The sequence below is a fragment of the Schistocerca nitens genome, chromosome 5, assembly GCF_023898315.1.
Source record: "Schistocerca nitens isolate TAMUIC-IGC-003100 chromosome 5, iqSchNite1.1, whole genome shotgun sequence".
Classification (NCBI taxonomy): domain Eukaryota; kingdom Metazoa; phylum Arthropoda; class Insecta; order Orthoptera; family Acrididae; genus Schistocerca; species Schistocerca nitens.
Genome location: NC_064618.1, coordinates 589,354,141 through 589,370,821, shown reverse-complemented (window position 1 = coordinate 589,370,821; position 16,681 = coordinate 589,354,141). Strand labels below are relative to the sequence as shown.

At 41.9% G+C, this 16,681-nt stretch overlaps 1 protein-coding gene and 1 non-coding gene across 2 annotated transcripts in view; both read left to right on the top strand.

The window, feature by feature from the left end:
- LOC126260599 (dopamine receptor 2) overlaps window positions 1-16,681 on the top strand; it is a gene marked incomplete at its 5' end in the record, with an annotated part of 764,332 nt that overhangs the window by 231,707 nt on the left and 515,944 nt on the right. The gene's annotated exons all lie outside the window — the stretch shown is intronic.
- On the top strand, window positions 10,612-10,687 carry Trnar-gcg (transfer RNA arginine (anticodon GCG)). The gene has a single exon. It is a non-coding gene; the product is annotated as a tRNA-Arg (tRNA).

The following is a 16,681-nucleotide window of genomic DNA, read 5'->3' as shown; positions in this document are numbered from 1 at the left end:
GGGCTAAGGCCAAAGAACTGCCTGTGCGACTTAACTCTGTCGCACCGCAATCATTCCTGTACCTTTGCCAGAATGTTAATGAGGCATATGTATGTTGTATGTCTTAGGGTCAATCAGGTCTTTGTCCTCTGCTTTGTTGATCATAAGTGCATTTCCCGTCTTCCATATATTCGATATTCGTCCTTCTAGCAGAGCATCATTCAGCAAGTCTGTCAGCTATGGTACAATAACTAGAGCGGCATGTTTGATGGTTTCGGGGTGGATACCATCAGGGCCCGGAGCCTTTTTGCTCTTTATTTTGTGTATTGCCAGTGCAATTTCCTCGTGAGCAAAGGGGATGGTGATAGCTTTGTTTCTGTATCTGTCATAACGTAGTCTGCGAAGGCCGGCGTGAAGTTTGTTGTCCTGAGTGTGGTCATCGTCAGCAAGTTGTTTGTTGAGGAGATACCGTGCTGTGCATCTACGCCTCTTGTGGTTGTACCATCTGGCTTTTTCACTGTTTATAATACTGTAGGAGTCTTTATGCGTTCAGTATGCAGTTTAAACGCCTCCCCCCAGATTTTGTTCTGTACGTTTGTCTTAACATATGTCTCCCAGTGGTATTTCCTGGTCTTATGTAGTTCGTCTTTGTATCGTGTTTTAGCATCACGATAATGTTGAAGTCTAATTTCTATTTCCTGTGCTGTCTTTGATTTTTGGTAACATCGTCGTTTATCACGATTGTCTTTTCTTAGTCTTGTCTGTAGTGCTGATCATGGTGTCCTTTGTTTGGGTGCGTCGCGAGCTGCAGGTTTTGCTGTTGCTTGCGCTCTATGTAAAACGTCTTTAAGAACGTGGGCTCTGTAGTCTACGCTTACTTGGGTGCCGCACAGAGGAAACTCTTCAATCACCTGCCTTAGTTTTTGCCAGTTTGCTCTGCGTAACAGCAACCTTGAGTGTAGTTTTGCGTCTGTGTTTGTGTCTGTATTTGTTTTAGTGTGCGGGCTTTCTATTAACTACGCGCCCTCTGACTCAACGTTGCAATATTAAAAGTTTTATCTGGTTTCGTTGTCTAGAGGCTGGGATACGTAGTTGCCGCATTACAGGCTAAATACTGCTGAGTCTACAGTATACGATAAGAATAGACACGTAAATCGAATGGTCGAAGGTTTCTATCACTCGGCAATCGCAAATTATGAATGTAACTTATAAATTTATAAATGAAAAATTGCAATTAAATATAATCTGTAGGTACTATCTTAACGACTTTAAATGATGAATACGATAGTAGAAGTACTTTTGAGAACGCAGTATATTTCTGCAAAACACTTATTGGTGTCGATGGTCCAGCAATTAAATAAAATATAAGCTGAATAACAGGGAAACAATAGATTTCTACTGCACGTAATTAGCCATGAACAACAACATAGCTCGCGAGATATTCACTTCTGAGCGCACACTAGGTCTTCACTGTAGAAGCCACGGAAATCTCACAAGTGCACAAGTCGGCACTCCAAAGTATTTCTACCTGCCGCGACCACGCGCAAACCGCTCCACACTGGAAGTCCCACTCCGGCGACTCTGCATCCGTCGCGCCGTCGCGTCCAGCACTCCCCGTGTCCAGTGCTGTACCCTCCAGGACGACTTTAAATGATGAGTACGATAGTAGAAATACTTTTGAGGATGCGGTATATTTCTGCAAAATACTGATTGGTCCCGATGGTCCAGCAATTAAATAAAATATAAGATGAATAACAGGGAAAGAATAGATTCCTACTTCACACCGCTCAGGACTACCCGTGTCCTCCTCTCCCGAACTCGCTTCCATCCAGTCTCCCCACTCAAGAGCGCTGTGATTGGCTAGACAGCTGACAAACATATTTAAACACATACGAAATACTAGAGTTGCATTTAAATAACTTGAAATTATATAAATATTCCTACGGCTGGACTATAATAGATACATAAACAAATTAAATAATCATATATCAAAGGAATAGAACAAAAGGCAGCACAGTAGCCTAATGTCTCTGTGCTTTCTAAAACACAGTAAATATTTAACCAGGTTCTTCATGAATTATGTATATCGGATATAAACAAAGACATTAATGAATAAATATATTGATACGCATGCTGCTACCGTTTTTTCGTCTAACTGTGGCGTACTTATGGCCTGACGCGATCGATAGCAATCGGCCACTTTGACCTCCAATAACTCATGTACTATTCAAGTTACATGCTTGTAATTCATACCAATTTAGGTTTTCACTGAAAGATTTCTAAAGACATGGCGATCGACAAAATCGGATGAAGCGTTTATATTTTGGAAATTCGTTGCTGCGTGTTACTTGTATAATTTACAGTCAGATACTAAAGTTTAAACTAATAAAGATATTGAAAATCTGATTACACAATCAGAATCGTCGTGCAAATAGTGGTAATGTGCAAGTTTCTTTTTGAGGTATCATGATTCATCTGGCTACTATTAATTTCTATACGAACTGTGAAATTTCTGTCATTAAGGGTTCACAAAGTCCGCCATCTTTGGCACTCCTGCCGTGTCTCCTTTCAACACAGCGTCACAATGGAATTCCCAGCCACGCTGCTGGACCAAGCGCAGGGGCTGCCCCTTTCGTCCGGCCAATGTGCGCCAACACGTGTTTGCGGCCGGGCCCCGGTTGGCCGCGCGGCCCGTGCGGCCACGCCAACTTACAATATTTCAGGGAGCCACAATTCGCCCGTTACCTCACAAGTGTATGTAATTATTGCGTTATGATCACTGAGTATTCTCTTATCGAGCACCTGCCACTTCGCTACCTGTATTAATGAAGCGAGAGAAATGTCTTTGTTGCTACCTACTTTACTATTTCCGTGCTAAGTTGGTGGCTGGCCTGGTTTGTTTGATACGAAAATATTACATTCGTTTATAACGTCGACTATTATTTGTCCTCTGGCATCCGTTCTGTGAGAGTACCATAGGATTGACCTAGCATTTATTTCAGTTACGATAAGTAGTAGTTTGACATTTGAAAATCGAGCAATATCTTTTATAATTTCAGCAAAAGTCTTTGTATCAAATGAGTACTGGGCGTAGATCGACGAGATAGTGCATGTTTCCCTGCCTGACGTTATTTCGACTGTAACCGTATGTTCTGTGCATAATTGCGTGATTTGTGTTACTTTAATATTATTGTTTACTACAATGCTTGCAGCCTTGGCCTTGTTCGTGCCAGTGATTTGCATGTACTGCCTCGCTGGGCCTGGATTTCTCCTACCTCGTGTGTACGGTTCTTGCAGACACAATATGTCCGTGCATACCTCGTTCACCAGACTACCAAGTTCTGCGGCCACCGTTATGCTACGCATAGAGTTTAGCTGCAAGACTTTCACTTTGGAAATTTAGTAAAAACAAAGAACCTCGGCCCGCTCTGGGTGTAATCGAGGTACACACGTCCGGGTGCCATTACCAGGGGCTTGTAAACGTTCTTAATGTTGTCTTCATTTCTTCTTTCACATGATTTACGTGACAGGTTACAGAGTTCGAGTTTATCACTTGGTACATTTTCGGTTCGTAAAATAATTCTGTCAATTTTTTCAACTGTGAGGTAGCATATAGTGCCGCCCAATGAGTGATTCAGTCTTGTTGATAGTCTCAGTGCAGTCTGAAGAACTCCTTTCTTCTCCAGTCGACGCAGGCGCAAGTTCTCTTCAATGTTATCGCATTTTGCTTCTTACTTCATGTTTTTGTAACTCTGTTTGAATAACTGGGTCATCGTGTTTATCTCTTGGTGTGGTTTCCGGTTTTGGGTAACTTGATATTTCGTCGGTTGAATATTGTGATTTTTCAGTGTGAGCTTTTCGTGTGTTCATGTTGTTTTTAGTTTCCATTTACTGATTAATCACTTTCTACTGTTTGAAGTTTTCTGTTTGTGTCTGTTTCTCATTGATAACTTTCTTGCGCCTGAGTAGTCTTTTCTTGCGTATTGCCACCATAGACGAAATGTGTAGTTTGGATGTATGGTTTACATTTTCATGTGTCATAATCATATTTTTTTGAATTTTTTGTTTCATTATACAGTAATCTATCCTGTGACAATGGAAGAATTAGTTTACGTTTAGCCGGTGGGGGTTCAAATGGCTCTGAGCACTATGGGACTTAACTTCTGTGGTCATCAGTCCCCTAGAACTTAGAACTACTTAAACCTAACCAACCCAAGGACACCACACACATCCATGCCCGAGGCATGACTCGAACCCGCGACCGGAGCGGTCACGCGGTTCCAGACTGAAGCGCCCAGACCGCACGGCTACACCGGCCGGCAGCCGGTAGGGGGGCCGAGCGGTTCTAGGCGCTACAGTTTGGAACCGCGCGACCGCTACGGTCGCAGGTTCGAATCCTGTCTCGGGCATGGATGTGTATGATGTCCTTAGGTTAGGTAGGTTTAAGTAGCTCCAAGTTCTAGGGGGCTGATGACCTCAGAAGTTAAGTCCCATAGTGCTCAGAGCCATTTTTGGAGTTTACTTTTAAGTTGCTTAGGTGTGTCCAGATGTACTGATTTTATGCCTGTGTCGATAGCCTGTTCTGAAAGGGCTTGACGGTGACTCGGACCTCTGTTGTCATGGTTATGTAATTCTGTTAAGTGTGATGTGCAGTGTTTAACGACTGCGTCAAAATGGTACTACTCTTAGTGGACATGACCATATCTTGGATTTCGAGCGTCATCTTTGTAATATTCTGTTTTGGGCAGCGTGTTGTTTTTAAGGTCTTCTTCAGGGCTTCTCAGGGCTTCCTCTTCCATTTCTTCTGCTCTAAGAAAGGTTGCCGTTTGGAGTGTTGCCCACTGGAAAAGTTCGTATTTGATGTGCCTCGCCAAAATGCAGTCCATGGCACCACAGAAACACCCATCGTCGATATAATCTGTTGGGCTAAAATATTTTTCTTGCAGAATCTTCCAGCTGTTGAGGGAGATTCGTGTCCGTTGGAGAGTCTGTGGTCAGCAGCACAAGTCGTTGACTCCAGGCTATTGCACGTCGCCACGCTCTTGTTTTGGATGCTGGTGATTTATGTTTGCTTCTGTGAGGTGGGATGATGGTGTTCATATCCGTGTATTGTTAAGGGGATATCTGTACATTTTCGTAGTTGATACTTATATTCATATCCCTACTTCGATACCCAAAGAGTGATATCTGACTGCTTTTGTTATGCTGTGTGCTAATTGGCATTGTTGGTGACATCATATTCCGTTTTTCATATTTGTCTTTTATAGAGTTCTTTGTAAGTAGGGCATTCTGATCCCCCAGCTTTGTTACATGTTCTTTTCTTGTTCTTGCAAGGAATACAACCAGCAGTTGTTTCTTCACGGCACTCTAATTTTGTATGATCGGGTTTCCCACATGGTATGTGTCAACCACGAAAGGAAAAGAGTGGTCTAAGTAAACTGTAAATTTTTTGTGGCATAGAATACGATTACGCAAGAAAATGGTGAGGTTTCCATTTCAGAATACGAATTAGGTCCCAACACACACACAGGATGGGTGGTTAGGAAAAAAAATTGGTTCAAATGGCTCTGAGCACTATGGGACTTAACTTCTGTTGTCATCAGTCCCCTAGAACTTAGAACTACTTAAACCTAACTAACCTAAGGACATCACACACATCCATGCCCGAGGCAGGATTCGAACCTGCGACCGTAGCAGTCGCGCGGTTCCGGACTGAGCGCCTTAACCGCGAGACCACCGCGGCCGGCGGTGGTTAGGAGATGGCTAGTTTCAGCACAGATGTGTGTCCCCTTTACTAATATTAACTTTTCACCTAGAACTTTTTTTTTCGTACAATGCGTCGTCTTCGAGATACTTAGTAGGGTCAAATTAAAAGAAAAAACACCAGTATATGTGTCTCTTATCCGAAATATGTGACATTATTCCTGATGTAATAATAGCAGATTCTATATTTTCTCGGTTATACTCTGAAGGAACGCATACTGCCATATTTTATGACAGATTCTCGACAGGTGTATGCTTGAATTATCTAAGAATTTCGTTTAATATTACACTGATGAGCCAAAACATTATGACGACCTGCTTAATAGTTTGCTTTACCGTCTTTCCAACAAAACACATCACTGATTCTGCCTATTAGGGATCCGACAGTTTCTTGGTGGGTTTGTGGGGGTATGGGGCATTAGAAGTCTACGCACAGATCACGTAATCCGCGTAAATAATGGGCCGCTGATCAGCATACGCAATGATAGCGTCCGATAACTACCCAGATGCGTTCCAAATGATTTACATCAGGCGAATATGGCCCCCGTGACATCAAAGTGAGTTCACTGTAAGGCTCCTCAAACCACTGTGACACAGTTCTGGCGCCGAAACACGGACAGTTATACTGCTGAAACATGACATCGCTGTCAGGGAAGAGGTCAAGCATGAAGGGATGCAGGTGGCTCGCATCTGTCCACGTCTCTTCGATTATTACCAGGAGAATGTCTCCAATAGCGTAATACTGCTCGCACCAGCCTGTGTCCGTGGCGCGCTGCACATTTCGAGCAGCCGTTCACCTCGATGACGGCGTTTGAGGCGACGACCATCGATCTAGTGCAGCAAAAATGTGATTCACCCGAAGAGCCGACACGTTCTCATCGATCAACAGTTAAATCCCAACGGTCTCATCCCCTCTGCAATCGTAACTGACGATGTCGTTGGGTCAACATGTGAAAACGTAGGGATGGCTGCTGCAGAGCTCTATCTTCAACAATGTACGATGCAGAATGTGCTCCGCAACACTTGTGCGTGCACATGCATTGTGCTCTTTCGGTAGAGATACCTCTGATTACCATTTATTCATCTTTACAGAGCAGACAAACCTCAGAACCCCATGTTCTGTGAAGAGTAGTGTCCTACTTCTTTCCGTAGAAGCTCACGACGTGAACATTCTACCAGTTTCGTTTTCGAGAAGTCGTTCACATGTTCTGCGTGATAATATTACCTGTCCTTAGTCAAAGTGACTTATCCCAATGGATTTCCCCATCTGCAGCCCATATATTTGCTACGGTAATCCCCCGTCAGTGACTTCTAAGCTTACATACTTTTGCTACCGCGTCACGTGCCCGCAAAACCACCGGGCAGCGTCCAACTTTTCGGTGGGCAGAGTTCCTTATATTTTGGCTTACCAGCGAGTTCTTAAAAACAATAGTGTCGCTGACTAAATTACGTAGCTATGACGCGTAACACTAAGCCATGGAACATTATTTTCTGTTCTTTCTAGAGCTTTTACTGCACTTTATAACACAAAGGTGACAGAAGTGTGACGTATTTCCAAGGTAAAGTATAAATTATGAATGAAAGGAAAACGCGATAGCATAGATTCTGTTGGGTAATGAAATGAAGTAACAATGACGAAATAGTTCACTAGTGTTCAGCGGGCGTCATCAGGTACGTCAGTGATGAACTCACACCACTGAGGGGCATTTCTCCCAAACACCCCCCGCCCCTCCTGCCGCTATCAACACTTCCTCAGGCCTGCCAGTCTTTCTACCGTCCGCCTAGCATCTCTTCCCCCACCCCTCCACCCGTCTTGTTGCTTTGTTCGAGGTTAGCGTTCAGGAATGCATGCCGGCGGCACCTCTGCTGTTCTGCCGCTACCCTGAAGTCACTTCGTTGTAGGATATCTCCTTCATGTTATTAATCTGAGCAATTGTGGATTCTCAAGCCTTCATAAGGATGTATCCACTATCACGATTGACAGCGGTTCCCTTTCTCGAATCTAGATAGATTTTTTAGTGACACCGTCTTAGAAATGACATGTTTGTATCAAAACCTTAATACGGTCGTAATTCATTCCGTGTAACTCTGATAGGCCAAATTTCGCGACTGCCGACTTTTTAAGCTTCCGCAATCTTGTATACCGTTGGTATTCTCGTGAAGAACGCACTGTCTAACCGATACATGCCCTGTCACATTGGTAAGGAATCTGATAGCACCATGATTTCTGTATTCAGAGGTCATGTTTGACACTACTATGCCGTTCCCCTAATGTCTCCAGAGAATTCGTTCTATCTTTCCGGAAAATACGTCAAAAAAGGAATAAAGCAGTTCCTGATTTCTCCTGAGAATCCTCTTATGGTTCCGCCGGTTGAGCAGAGGGTATAGAACGTAGGCCTTTCCAGATTTACTAACCCATGTAACCACTCTTCCGGAAAAGCGCTCTCAGATGTTAAAGTTCTTGGTTGATACTTTCGTCGTCAGAGAGGATGCAAGTCCTACGTACCAAAGTTCTGAGCACCCTTTTCCTCTGGGGCAGGTGGTGACAGCTGTCCGCATGTACACACCGTGCACTCTTCTTTTCCCAGGTCATCCAGAAAGGGGAGCACTTAGACTTCCATGGTAAAATTGGTTTTATGATGGACTGAACTGTATGAGGAAGTCATTTAGCTTGTCTCTTCTATGTGTCCGCATGGCAATGATGTCGCTCCATTCCGGGGGTTTCCGTTGTGCAGAGCCCAGTACTTCCTCCTTTAAATTATCTGCATACATGTTGGCAACAATTGGTGAATGTAGGTTTCCATTCACCAGAGTCCAGGGCCTCCTCCTCGAACTTTTCTGTATACATGTTGGCAACAACTGGTGAAGGGGGCTCCCTATGGTTACTACTTCCGTCTGTTCACCGTAGCCACCGATGGAAAGAAAGAATGTCGACAAGACATGCCCAAAAAGGTTGTTAGTCTGTATGTCTGGCCAATGAGTTGTAAGGATTCTTTTAAAGGAAATCTGGTAAAAAGAGAGAGAACGTCAAAACTCACAAGAGTTTCTGTAGGTTTAAGATTAAAGCTGTTAAGGTGTACACGAAGTAGCAAATGTGATGTGAGCACTTCCCAACGCAGGAGAGAAGCTAATCATTCATTAATTATGTTGCAGCACCAGTGTTATTATTGTTAAACACTATCAGCAGCCATATTAATTCCACTGATAGAAACATTCTCTTCATTTTGTATTAAGGTCTTCAACTAAACACATCCATGTTATTTTTGCAATTATCATCTGTGATATTTTTAATAATATTTTGTCTCCTTTTTCTTTATAATCTCCTGTAATCCAGAAAAGGACTTGCTTAGTACATCTAGCACCCTTTTACCTGTCTGCTTATCATAATTTCATTGTCATTACAGTATTCTACTCTACTCTGTTCTGTGATCCATTTGATTCCCAACATGCATCTGTTCATTGCTCGCTATGAAGCGCTCAGTTTCTGAAACGTTTTCTAGTCAAAAATCGCTCACAGCTGTCTGTCTCTCTCTCTCTCTCTCTCTCTCTCTCTCTCTCTATCTATTTTTATATACAGGGTGAACTTTAATAAAGCTGACAAACTGTAAGGCCGGATGCCTGACTGGAAACGGAGGACAAATGTCCTATGAACGTGTGTCCGGAAATGCTTCGTTGCAACGTTAGATGACACTGGGGAACGGCAGTTCCTTTGACCGCTGCTGATAATTCTTGCACTCGTTGCAGTTGATAAAATAGCAGCGGTTATCCTGTAGGATGCACATCATCGTGCTTTGGCTTACAGCATTTTGGCTGGGCGCTTGCTTGGAACTTGTACTAAGGCTCGTCTCAATATCTTGTAGAACCCGGTGCACGTAATCTGGTGTACGCGGACTTTGCGTACACAGTCCGCCACCTCCTTACAAGATCGTCAGTCTGGAAGGACCCCTGATCACACAGTCCCCTATAAGGGCTTGAAATGTTGTACGATGCAGGGTACTAGTTAGGATATAGCCGTGCTACTTCTCTATCATTTCCATCTGTTTGGCCTTACATAAACACCATCTCGGCTAGTTTCCGACATGAATATCGCACCATTCTGCTGCTTACGGTACGCTGCGTCAATCACACAGCCTGCAACAGGTTAGGGACATATTTTCGGAAAATGACCTTTATTCCTCCATTTCTAGTAAGGAACCCGTCTCTGTAGTTTCTCAGTTTTATTGATGTGAACACATACGATCACAACCCAAAGGTGTATGTCTGTATATTTATAAGAATTTCAGTTACTGACGTTTTTATTAATTTAGGTACATTTCTCGACCTAACAAGTAGTTTCAGCGACGAATGGTATGTAAAATATTGCTAACCTGAATAAAACACTTAAAGAACTGAGATTATAATAAATACATATCCCCAGCACGTATAGCTTATACTCGAATCACGTTTTCTTTCTGTCGTATATAACTTTTTTAAATGGTAAAATTTTGGCTCCTTTTTTTAAAAATCTCAATAAGTTATTGTGCATTCTCTTTATTTTTGTAAAAAAAATATTATGCAAATGCATCCGGTATCCCCCTACAATTAGCAGCGACGTAGTCTTATTAATTATCCTATTTGCCATTTAATACAAATTAAGGAAATTGATTTATCCAGAATGAGATTTTCACTCTGCAGAGGAGTGTGCGCTGATATGAAACTTCCTGGCAGATTAAAACTGTGCTCGACCGAGACTCGAACTCGGGATCTTTTGCCTTTCGCGGGCAAGTGCTCTACCAACTGAGCTACCGAAGCACGACTCTTCTGTAAAGTTTGGAAGGTAGGAGACGAGGTACTGGCAGAAGTAAAGCTGTGAGTACCGGGCGTGAGTCGTGCTTCGGTAGCTCAGTTGGTAGAGCACTTGCCCGCGAAATGCAAAAGGTCCCGAGTTCGAGTCTCGGTCGGGCACACAGTTTTAATCTGCCAGGAAGTTTCAAATTGATTTATGCCAAAATCAGTCGGTTCATCAGAGATTTTCACTGAAGTGTGGGAATTCAGGATCTGAAACGGCCAGCTGTTAAACATACAGACAGCAGGAATTTGTTAGTAACAGTTCGTAATGAGAAAATTTAGTTCCAGCTTTGGTTATGAAGCTGCAATTCCAGCTTCTGCAAAACATCCATCCTAGTGTTTTCACAGGCAGCGCTCGTCAGTTCTCCTTCAAATTAGATTCCAATGGAGTCTCCGTTTGGCAGAGAGGGAAAATGGAAGTTAGGCTGCCTCACATCGTTTAAAGATTGAGGTAGCATTCGCTCTTCTTGATTAACTGGAAGTTGATGTGAATGTGAGATACAACACACGAGTAGTATCCAGTAACCTGTCTGGACGACTCTACAGGTGGAACTATTAAATGACTAGATTCCAAGTTCTAGAGCTACGAGCGCTGTCAACCTTGTCATTTTCCTTGTGTTTCATAGAACCATAGCGTAAAAGCTGGTAACATAATGAACTGCTCTGTTAAAAAATAAACGTGTCTCTAATGCATTTTTCATATTCTGGAAACTACTGGGAGCCTTCGTTTGATGTTAGCAAACTTTTAAAGTTTAGGAGTGCGGTGCTGATGAAGGCAAAGCAAAGCTCCATATTTATATGGCAGTCAAATCAAGGTTGACATGTTGCGAATGGTACATCTTGATCAAAACAGATTAAACAATTCATCGTTGTGGTAACTGTAAGTGTTTCAATCTTCGTCCAACGACAGCTATTTCGTAACTGTGTGACATAGATTACAATAATCTAATTCGACAAGTACCTAGTCGTAGCTTTACTTATTATGTGACAAGTACACTCCAAAAGGTTGACTGAATAGCGCCCATTGTAAATGCATGTGTAAAGCAACCACAGTATGAGTACCGGTCTCTCTCTAAACGGTATAGGTCTCATCTACACGTATACTGTCGCAACTTATGTCGTAGCATATCTTATTCACTGTAACCGGGACTTACTAATTCCCTCAATATGAGCTGATTTAATTCGACTACTTTCCATTTTCCTTATTTTGTTTTTGTTGATGTTCAGCTTCTACCCTCCTTTCAAGACACTGTCAATTCCATTCAGCTGCTCTTACGAGGCCATCACTGTCTCTGACATAATTACAAACTCATCGGCAAACTTCAAAGTTTTTATTTCTTCTCCCTGGACTTTAATTCCTGCTCCATATTTTTCTTTTGTTTCCCTTACTGCTTGCTCAATATACAGATTGAATAACATCAGGCATACGCTACAACCCTGTCTTATTCGCTTCTCAACCACTTTTTCCCTTCGGGGCCTCGACTCTTATGACAGCCATCTGATTTCTGTGCAAAATTGTAAATAGCGTTTCGCTCCCCTTCCACCTTTAGAATTTGAAAGAGAATATTGCAGTTGACATTACCAAAAGCGTTCCCTAAGTCAACAAATGCTATAAACGTAGTTTTTTCTTTCCTTAACCTATCTTCTATGAGAAGTCAATACTGTTTCGTGTGTTCCCACATTTCTCGAGAATCAAAACTCTTCTTCCCTTAGGTCGGTTTCTACAAGTTTTTCCATTCTCCTGTAAAAGATTCGTGTTAGTATTTTGCAGCCGCGACTCACTAACGGGTTCGGTAATTTTCACACATGTTAGCATCTGCTTTCTTTGGATTTGGAATTACTATATTGTTCTTGAAGGCTGAGGATATTACGTCTGTCTTATACATCTGGCTCACCAGGTGGAAGAGTTTCATCATGGCTGGCTTTGCCGAGGCTATCAGTAGCTCTAACGGAATGATCTCAACTCCTGGGGACTTCTTTCGACTTAAGTGTTTCAGTGCTTCGTCAAATTCTTCACGCAGTATCATATCTCCCCTCTCGTCTTCATCTGAAGGGCCCCTCGTACCCAGAAGTACCAGACACCACCGTCTCGTTAACTGTGACATGTAGTCATGGCTGAAATGGTCGACATTTGTTGCTTTCACTCTATACAGCTGATTCAGTTACTCTCGGAAAGTCATCGCGAATAGTTGTGTCATGGAAATGTTTTACGTATGAGACACAAGGCGCTAATAGCAGTCATCAACTGCACTTATATAAGAGAGTCACACGTGAGAGACACGTGTTGAATTGTTCCTAGCAGACAACAGCACTGCCATATTACTGCGGTATCACAGGCCAAGGAACATTTACACAGACAGTTGTTGCTGTTGCTAATTGAGTTAGATCCACATCTGTAACAAGCTTTTGTTGTCAACTGAGTAGATAATTCTCTTCTTCCTCTTGCGTAATATTTTCTTATTTTTCCCTTAACCACCGGGAAGTGGGCAAAATTGTGACTATGTTTTACTTCGTGACAACAGCACTCTAAAGCATTTTGTACTTAAATATTGTAATTCAGGTCAACATTCAACATATTGTTCTCTTGCAATGTGTTCTTGCAAAGTGCTGCCAATAGTCATGGAAGTTAAAAGTACACACATTATTCCTGAGCTCGCTACAAAACCATTTTGTTCTTAGGTGGAAAAACGTGTCTGTATACTTCTTAGAGACTTTCTGCTACTGCCGATAAATTTGAAGAGCTACCTAACTGAAGATGGACTGTTATAAAATTTATATGTCCAGATCATTCTGTACAAGAGTTAATTTTACCAAACTTTATTAGGCTATTGGAAAGAGAATAAAGTTACTTCCGTCACAGAACACGTTCCTGCAGCAACTCGTGTGACAGCTGAAACTGTAGAAACAAAGTCTCAGTAATGATATTTAAGACATCTAATATGGGCTTAGTAAAAAAGACAAAGCTTTTTTCGCATTAACAGTTCGTTTCTAAATATAAACGACAGTTGCTAAGAGTATTAACTGTGTCACTGCAGTTTTTCTAATACTGTTCCACTGAAAAGATGCGCAAATAATGGTGCAAAAGGATTATTTAATTACTCTTCTTACTGGAGTTTATTTTTTTCATTTTTCATTTGTTCCATTGAAGATAGGCGTATAATCATTTGCATTGTAATAAAATTCGAAAAATAAATATCAAACTTTGTGACAAATGTTTTTCTGTGTGTTGACGAAACGAAATTCAGTAAAATAGAACAAATTTCTAAAACAGATACCACTGTATTTTATAGAGAAACGCTAGGTCAGCGCACCTTTTGACATGCGATTCTAACTCTACCTTCCCGGATTTAGATCTCACGTCATAATGTTGTCCTGAGCTGGCGCGTTACTTTGTGACAGTTAATATTCCATATTCTGAATACCCCATTGCTTGCGAAAGATTTACTACCATCTGAATGAAAAGATAAGGGTTGAACAAATTCGAAAATGTGGAAATTAACCGTAGCAGTCTAGTTTGTATAAGGGAATGCTACAAAAAGTGCTAAAAGTGTCGCCTTTACGGTGTCTTGCAATATTAGAGATTAAGTAACTTTTATTTACTATTTTAACATTTTCTAATTGCTCAAAAATTTAATCATAGCTTCTTTACTTAGTTGTTTTCTTTGTTTCATATGCAAATTTTCTTAAAGTGTATGTTTTTCTATGCAGAAATTTGATTTCAGTATCAAATGGTTTTGAATTCGTCAACGACTGAATATCAGCATAATTCATGTTACGAGTCACGGTTAAGCTATTGATACAAATGGAAATTATTGATTGAAGCACTCTTTTGCAATTCTGAAGCTTACTTGTGGATTTAAAGGTGAAATTAAAAAAGGAATGGGTTGGGTTGTTTGGGGGGAGAGACCAAACAGTGAGGTCATCGGTCTCATCGGATTAGGGAAGGACGGGGAAGGAAGTCGGCCGTGCCCTTTCAAAGGAACCATCCCGGCATTTGCGTGGAGCGATTTAGGGAAATCACGGAAAACCTAAATCAGGACGGCCGGACGCGAGATTGAACCGTCGTCCTCCCGAAAAAAGGAATGAGTTTGCGTTAGCGTCTGAGCGTGTTCACGCACGCACCCGTACGTTTCTGTGCCCCTAGTCAGACAAAAAAGTTATTCTATGGTTGTATATTACTTGTAAGGACTCTTGTATGTAAACTACAAATCTAGTGTATTCTTAAAGCTTTTCTTATTTTACAGTGGTTTATTTAGCTAGATTAAATAAACTTGTTAACGTAGCTGTATTCTAGTCGTAAATTACAAAGGCTGTGGTAGTCTTTCTCCTCCGTGCAACGAGCACTTGTGTAGTATCGCAGATAATTTGTAACAGTGCAACAGATAATATGTAGTTAAGATCATGTTATCGTGAGAGGCAGGGCCTACAATGGCAGCGTTTTTCATTTAAAATTCAGTTGCTGAATGTATCCTTCTAATGACGAAGATAAATTGTGTTTGTTCTGGTACCCTATTACTGCAGCTTATTTATAGACTCAGAAGAAACTCGTCGCATCCACGCAGAATAGGATTGCGCAGTTATTTGGGGACAGAATTAAAGGAAATAGGTATGCTTTTACAATAACAAAAGTGCTGGTACGTCTCGTGATTTGGTGATACCAAGACGTTTAGTACATTTGTCATTTGCAGAAGCTCAGTTCCTTTCCGTTTATAATTTTTATGAGGAGGGCTAATTTATTACCTCGAGTAATTCCAGTGCTGATAACCTCGACACTGTGCGCCCATAAGCTCCTTCTGAGTAATTCCGATGCCTGTCAACACTCTCTGCATATGCATAGCCTCAACTACATTTGTGACAGACTCCGAGCATCTTCGTAGAGATCACCTCCCATCGTGCAGCAATACATCGAAAAGAATAGCCTCCTGTGTCTGCTGACATGAACTCGACTAACATACTTTGGACCTGATGAAACCCTTTCTAATCGCACGAGCTACGCTTACGCACAGGGGAGCATCAGGACGGCAGACATGGAAGAGTGGGAGAGCCTTCGGTGGGGGAACAAGGAACTGAAATTTAGCCAGGAACAAATTTCCATTTCACCGATGTGAGCATTCGAAAAATGCTCGCTTCATTTTGTTAACTGTTTTATGAATATTTCACAGTACTTTCTTCGTCTCATACGACTTATTTTATCATTTCGTACTCCCCTTGCATGTATGTCTACTCTTGTTCGCAGATATGTAAGTAGGTTGGTTGACTGATTTAAAGGGAGGGGACCAAACAGCGAGGTCGTCGGTCCTATCGGATTAGGAAGGATGGGAAAGGACGTCAGATGTGGCCTGTGAAAGGAAATTTCCTCGAGCGATATAGGGAGTTCACGGGAAACCTAAACCAGGATAGCCGGACGCGGGTTTGAACCGTTCAAAATGGCTCTGAGCACTATGGGACTCAACTGCTGTGGTCATCAGTCCCCTAGAACTTAGAACTACTTAAACCAAACTAACCTAAGGACATCACACACATCCATGCCCGAGGCAGGATTCGAACCTGCGACCTAGCAGTCGCACGGTTCCGGACTGCGCGCCTAGAACCGCGAGACCACCGCGGCCGGCGTTCGAACCGTCATCCACCCGAATGCGACTCCAGTGTGCTAACCACTGCGCCACCTCGCTCGGTATATGCAAATCATCGAAATATTTTTAGAGTAGTTTATTTAATACTTACATTTTGTAATTCATCTGTCCACGAACAACAGTTTAATGGAAATGGAGCTTTAAATATTTAAAATGCTGTTCGAACGTTTTTATTCTCGGTTGAAATATATGACTAATCTTTCAAATCTGCAATGTACTAGGTCAATAACATTATTTTCTTTATGCAGTAGAAATTTTATCTTAATTACTTACGTTGGTCGTTCTTATGCTCATTCAGTTTCACGCAATATTCCGTTTGGATTTTCACTCAATATCGTACCTCATTTGAAGCGACTATTTTCCGTTTGTCATATTTCTTTATTCCTCCATTCACGCAACGTTTTTATTGCACCAGAATGTGTGATATTTGCGTAACTATATTACTCCGTTTTCGTTACTGCAATACACCAGCATGTCTG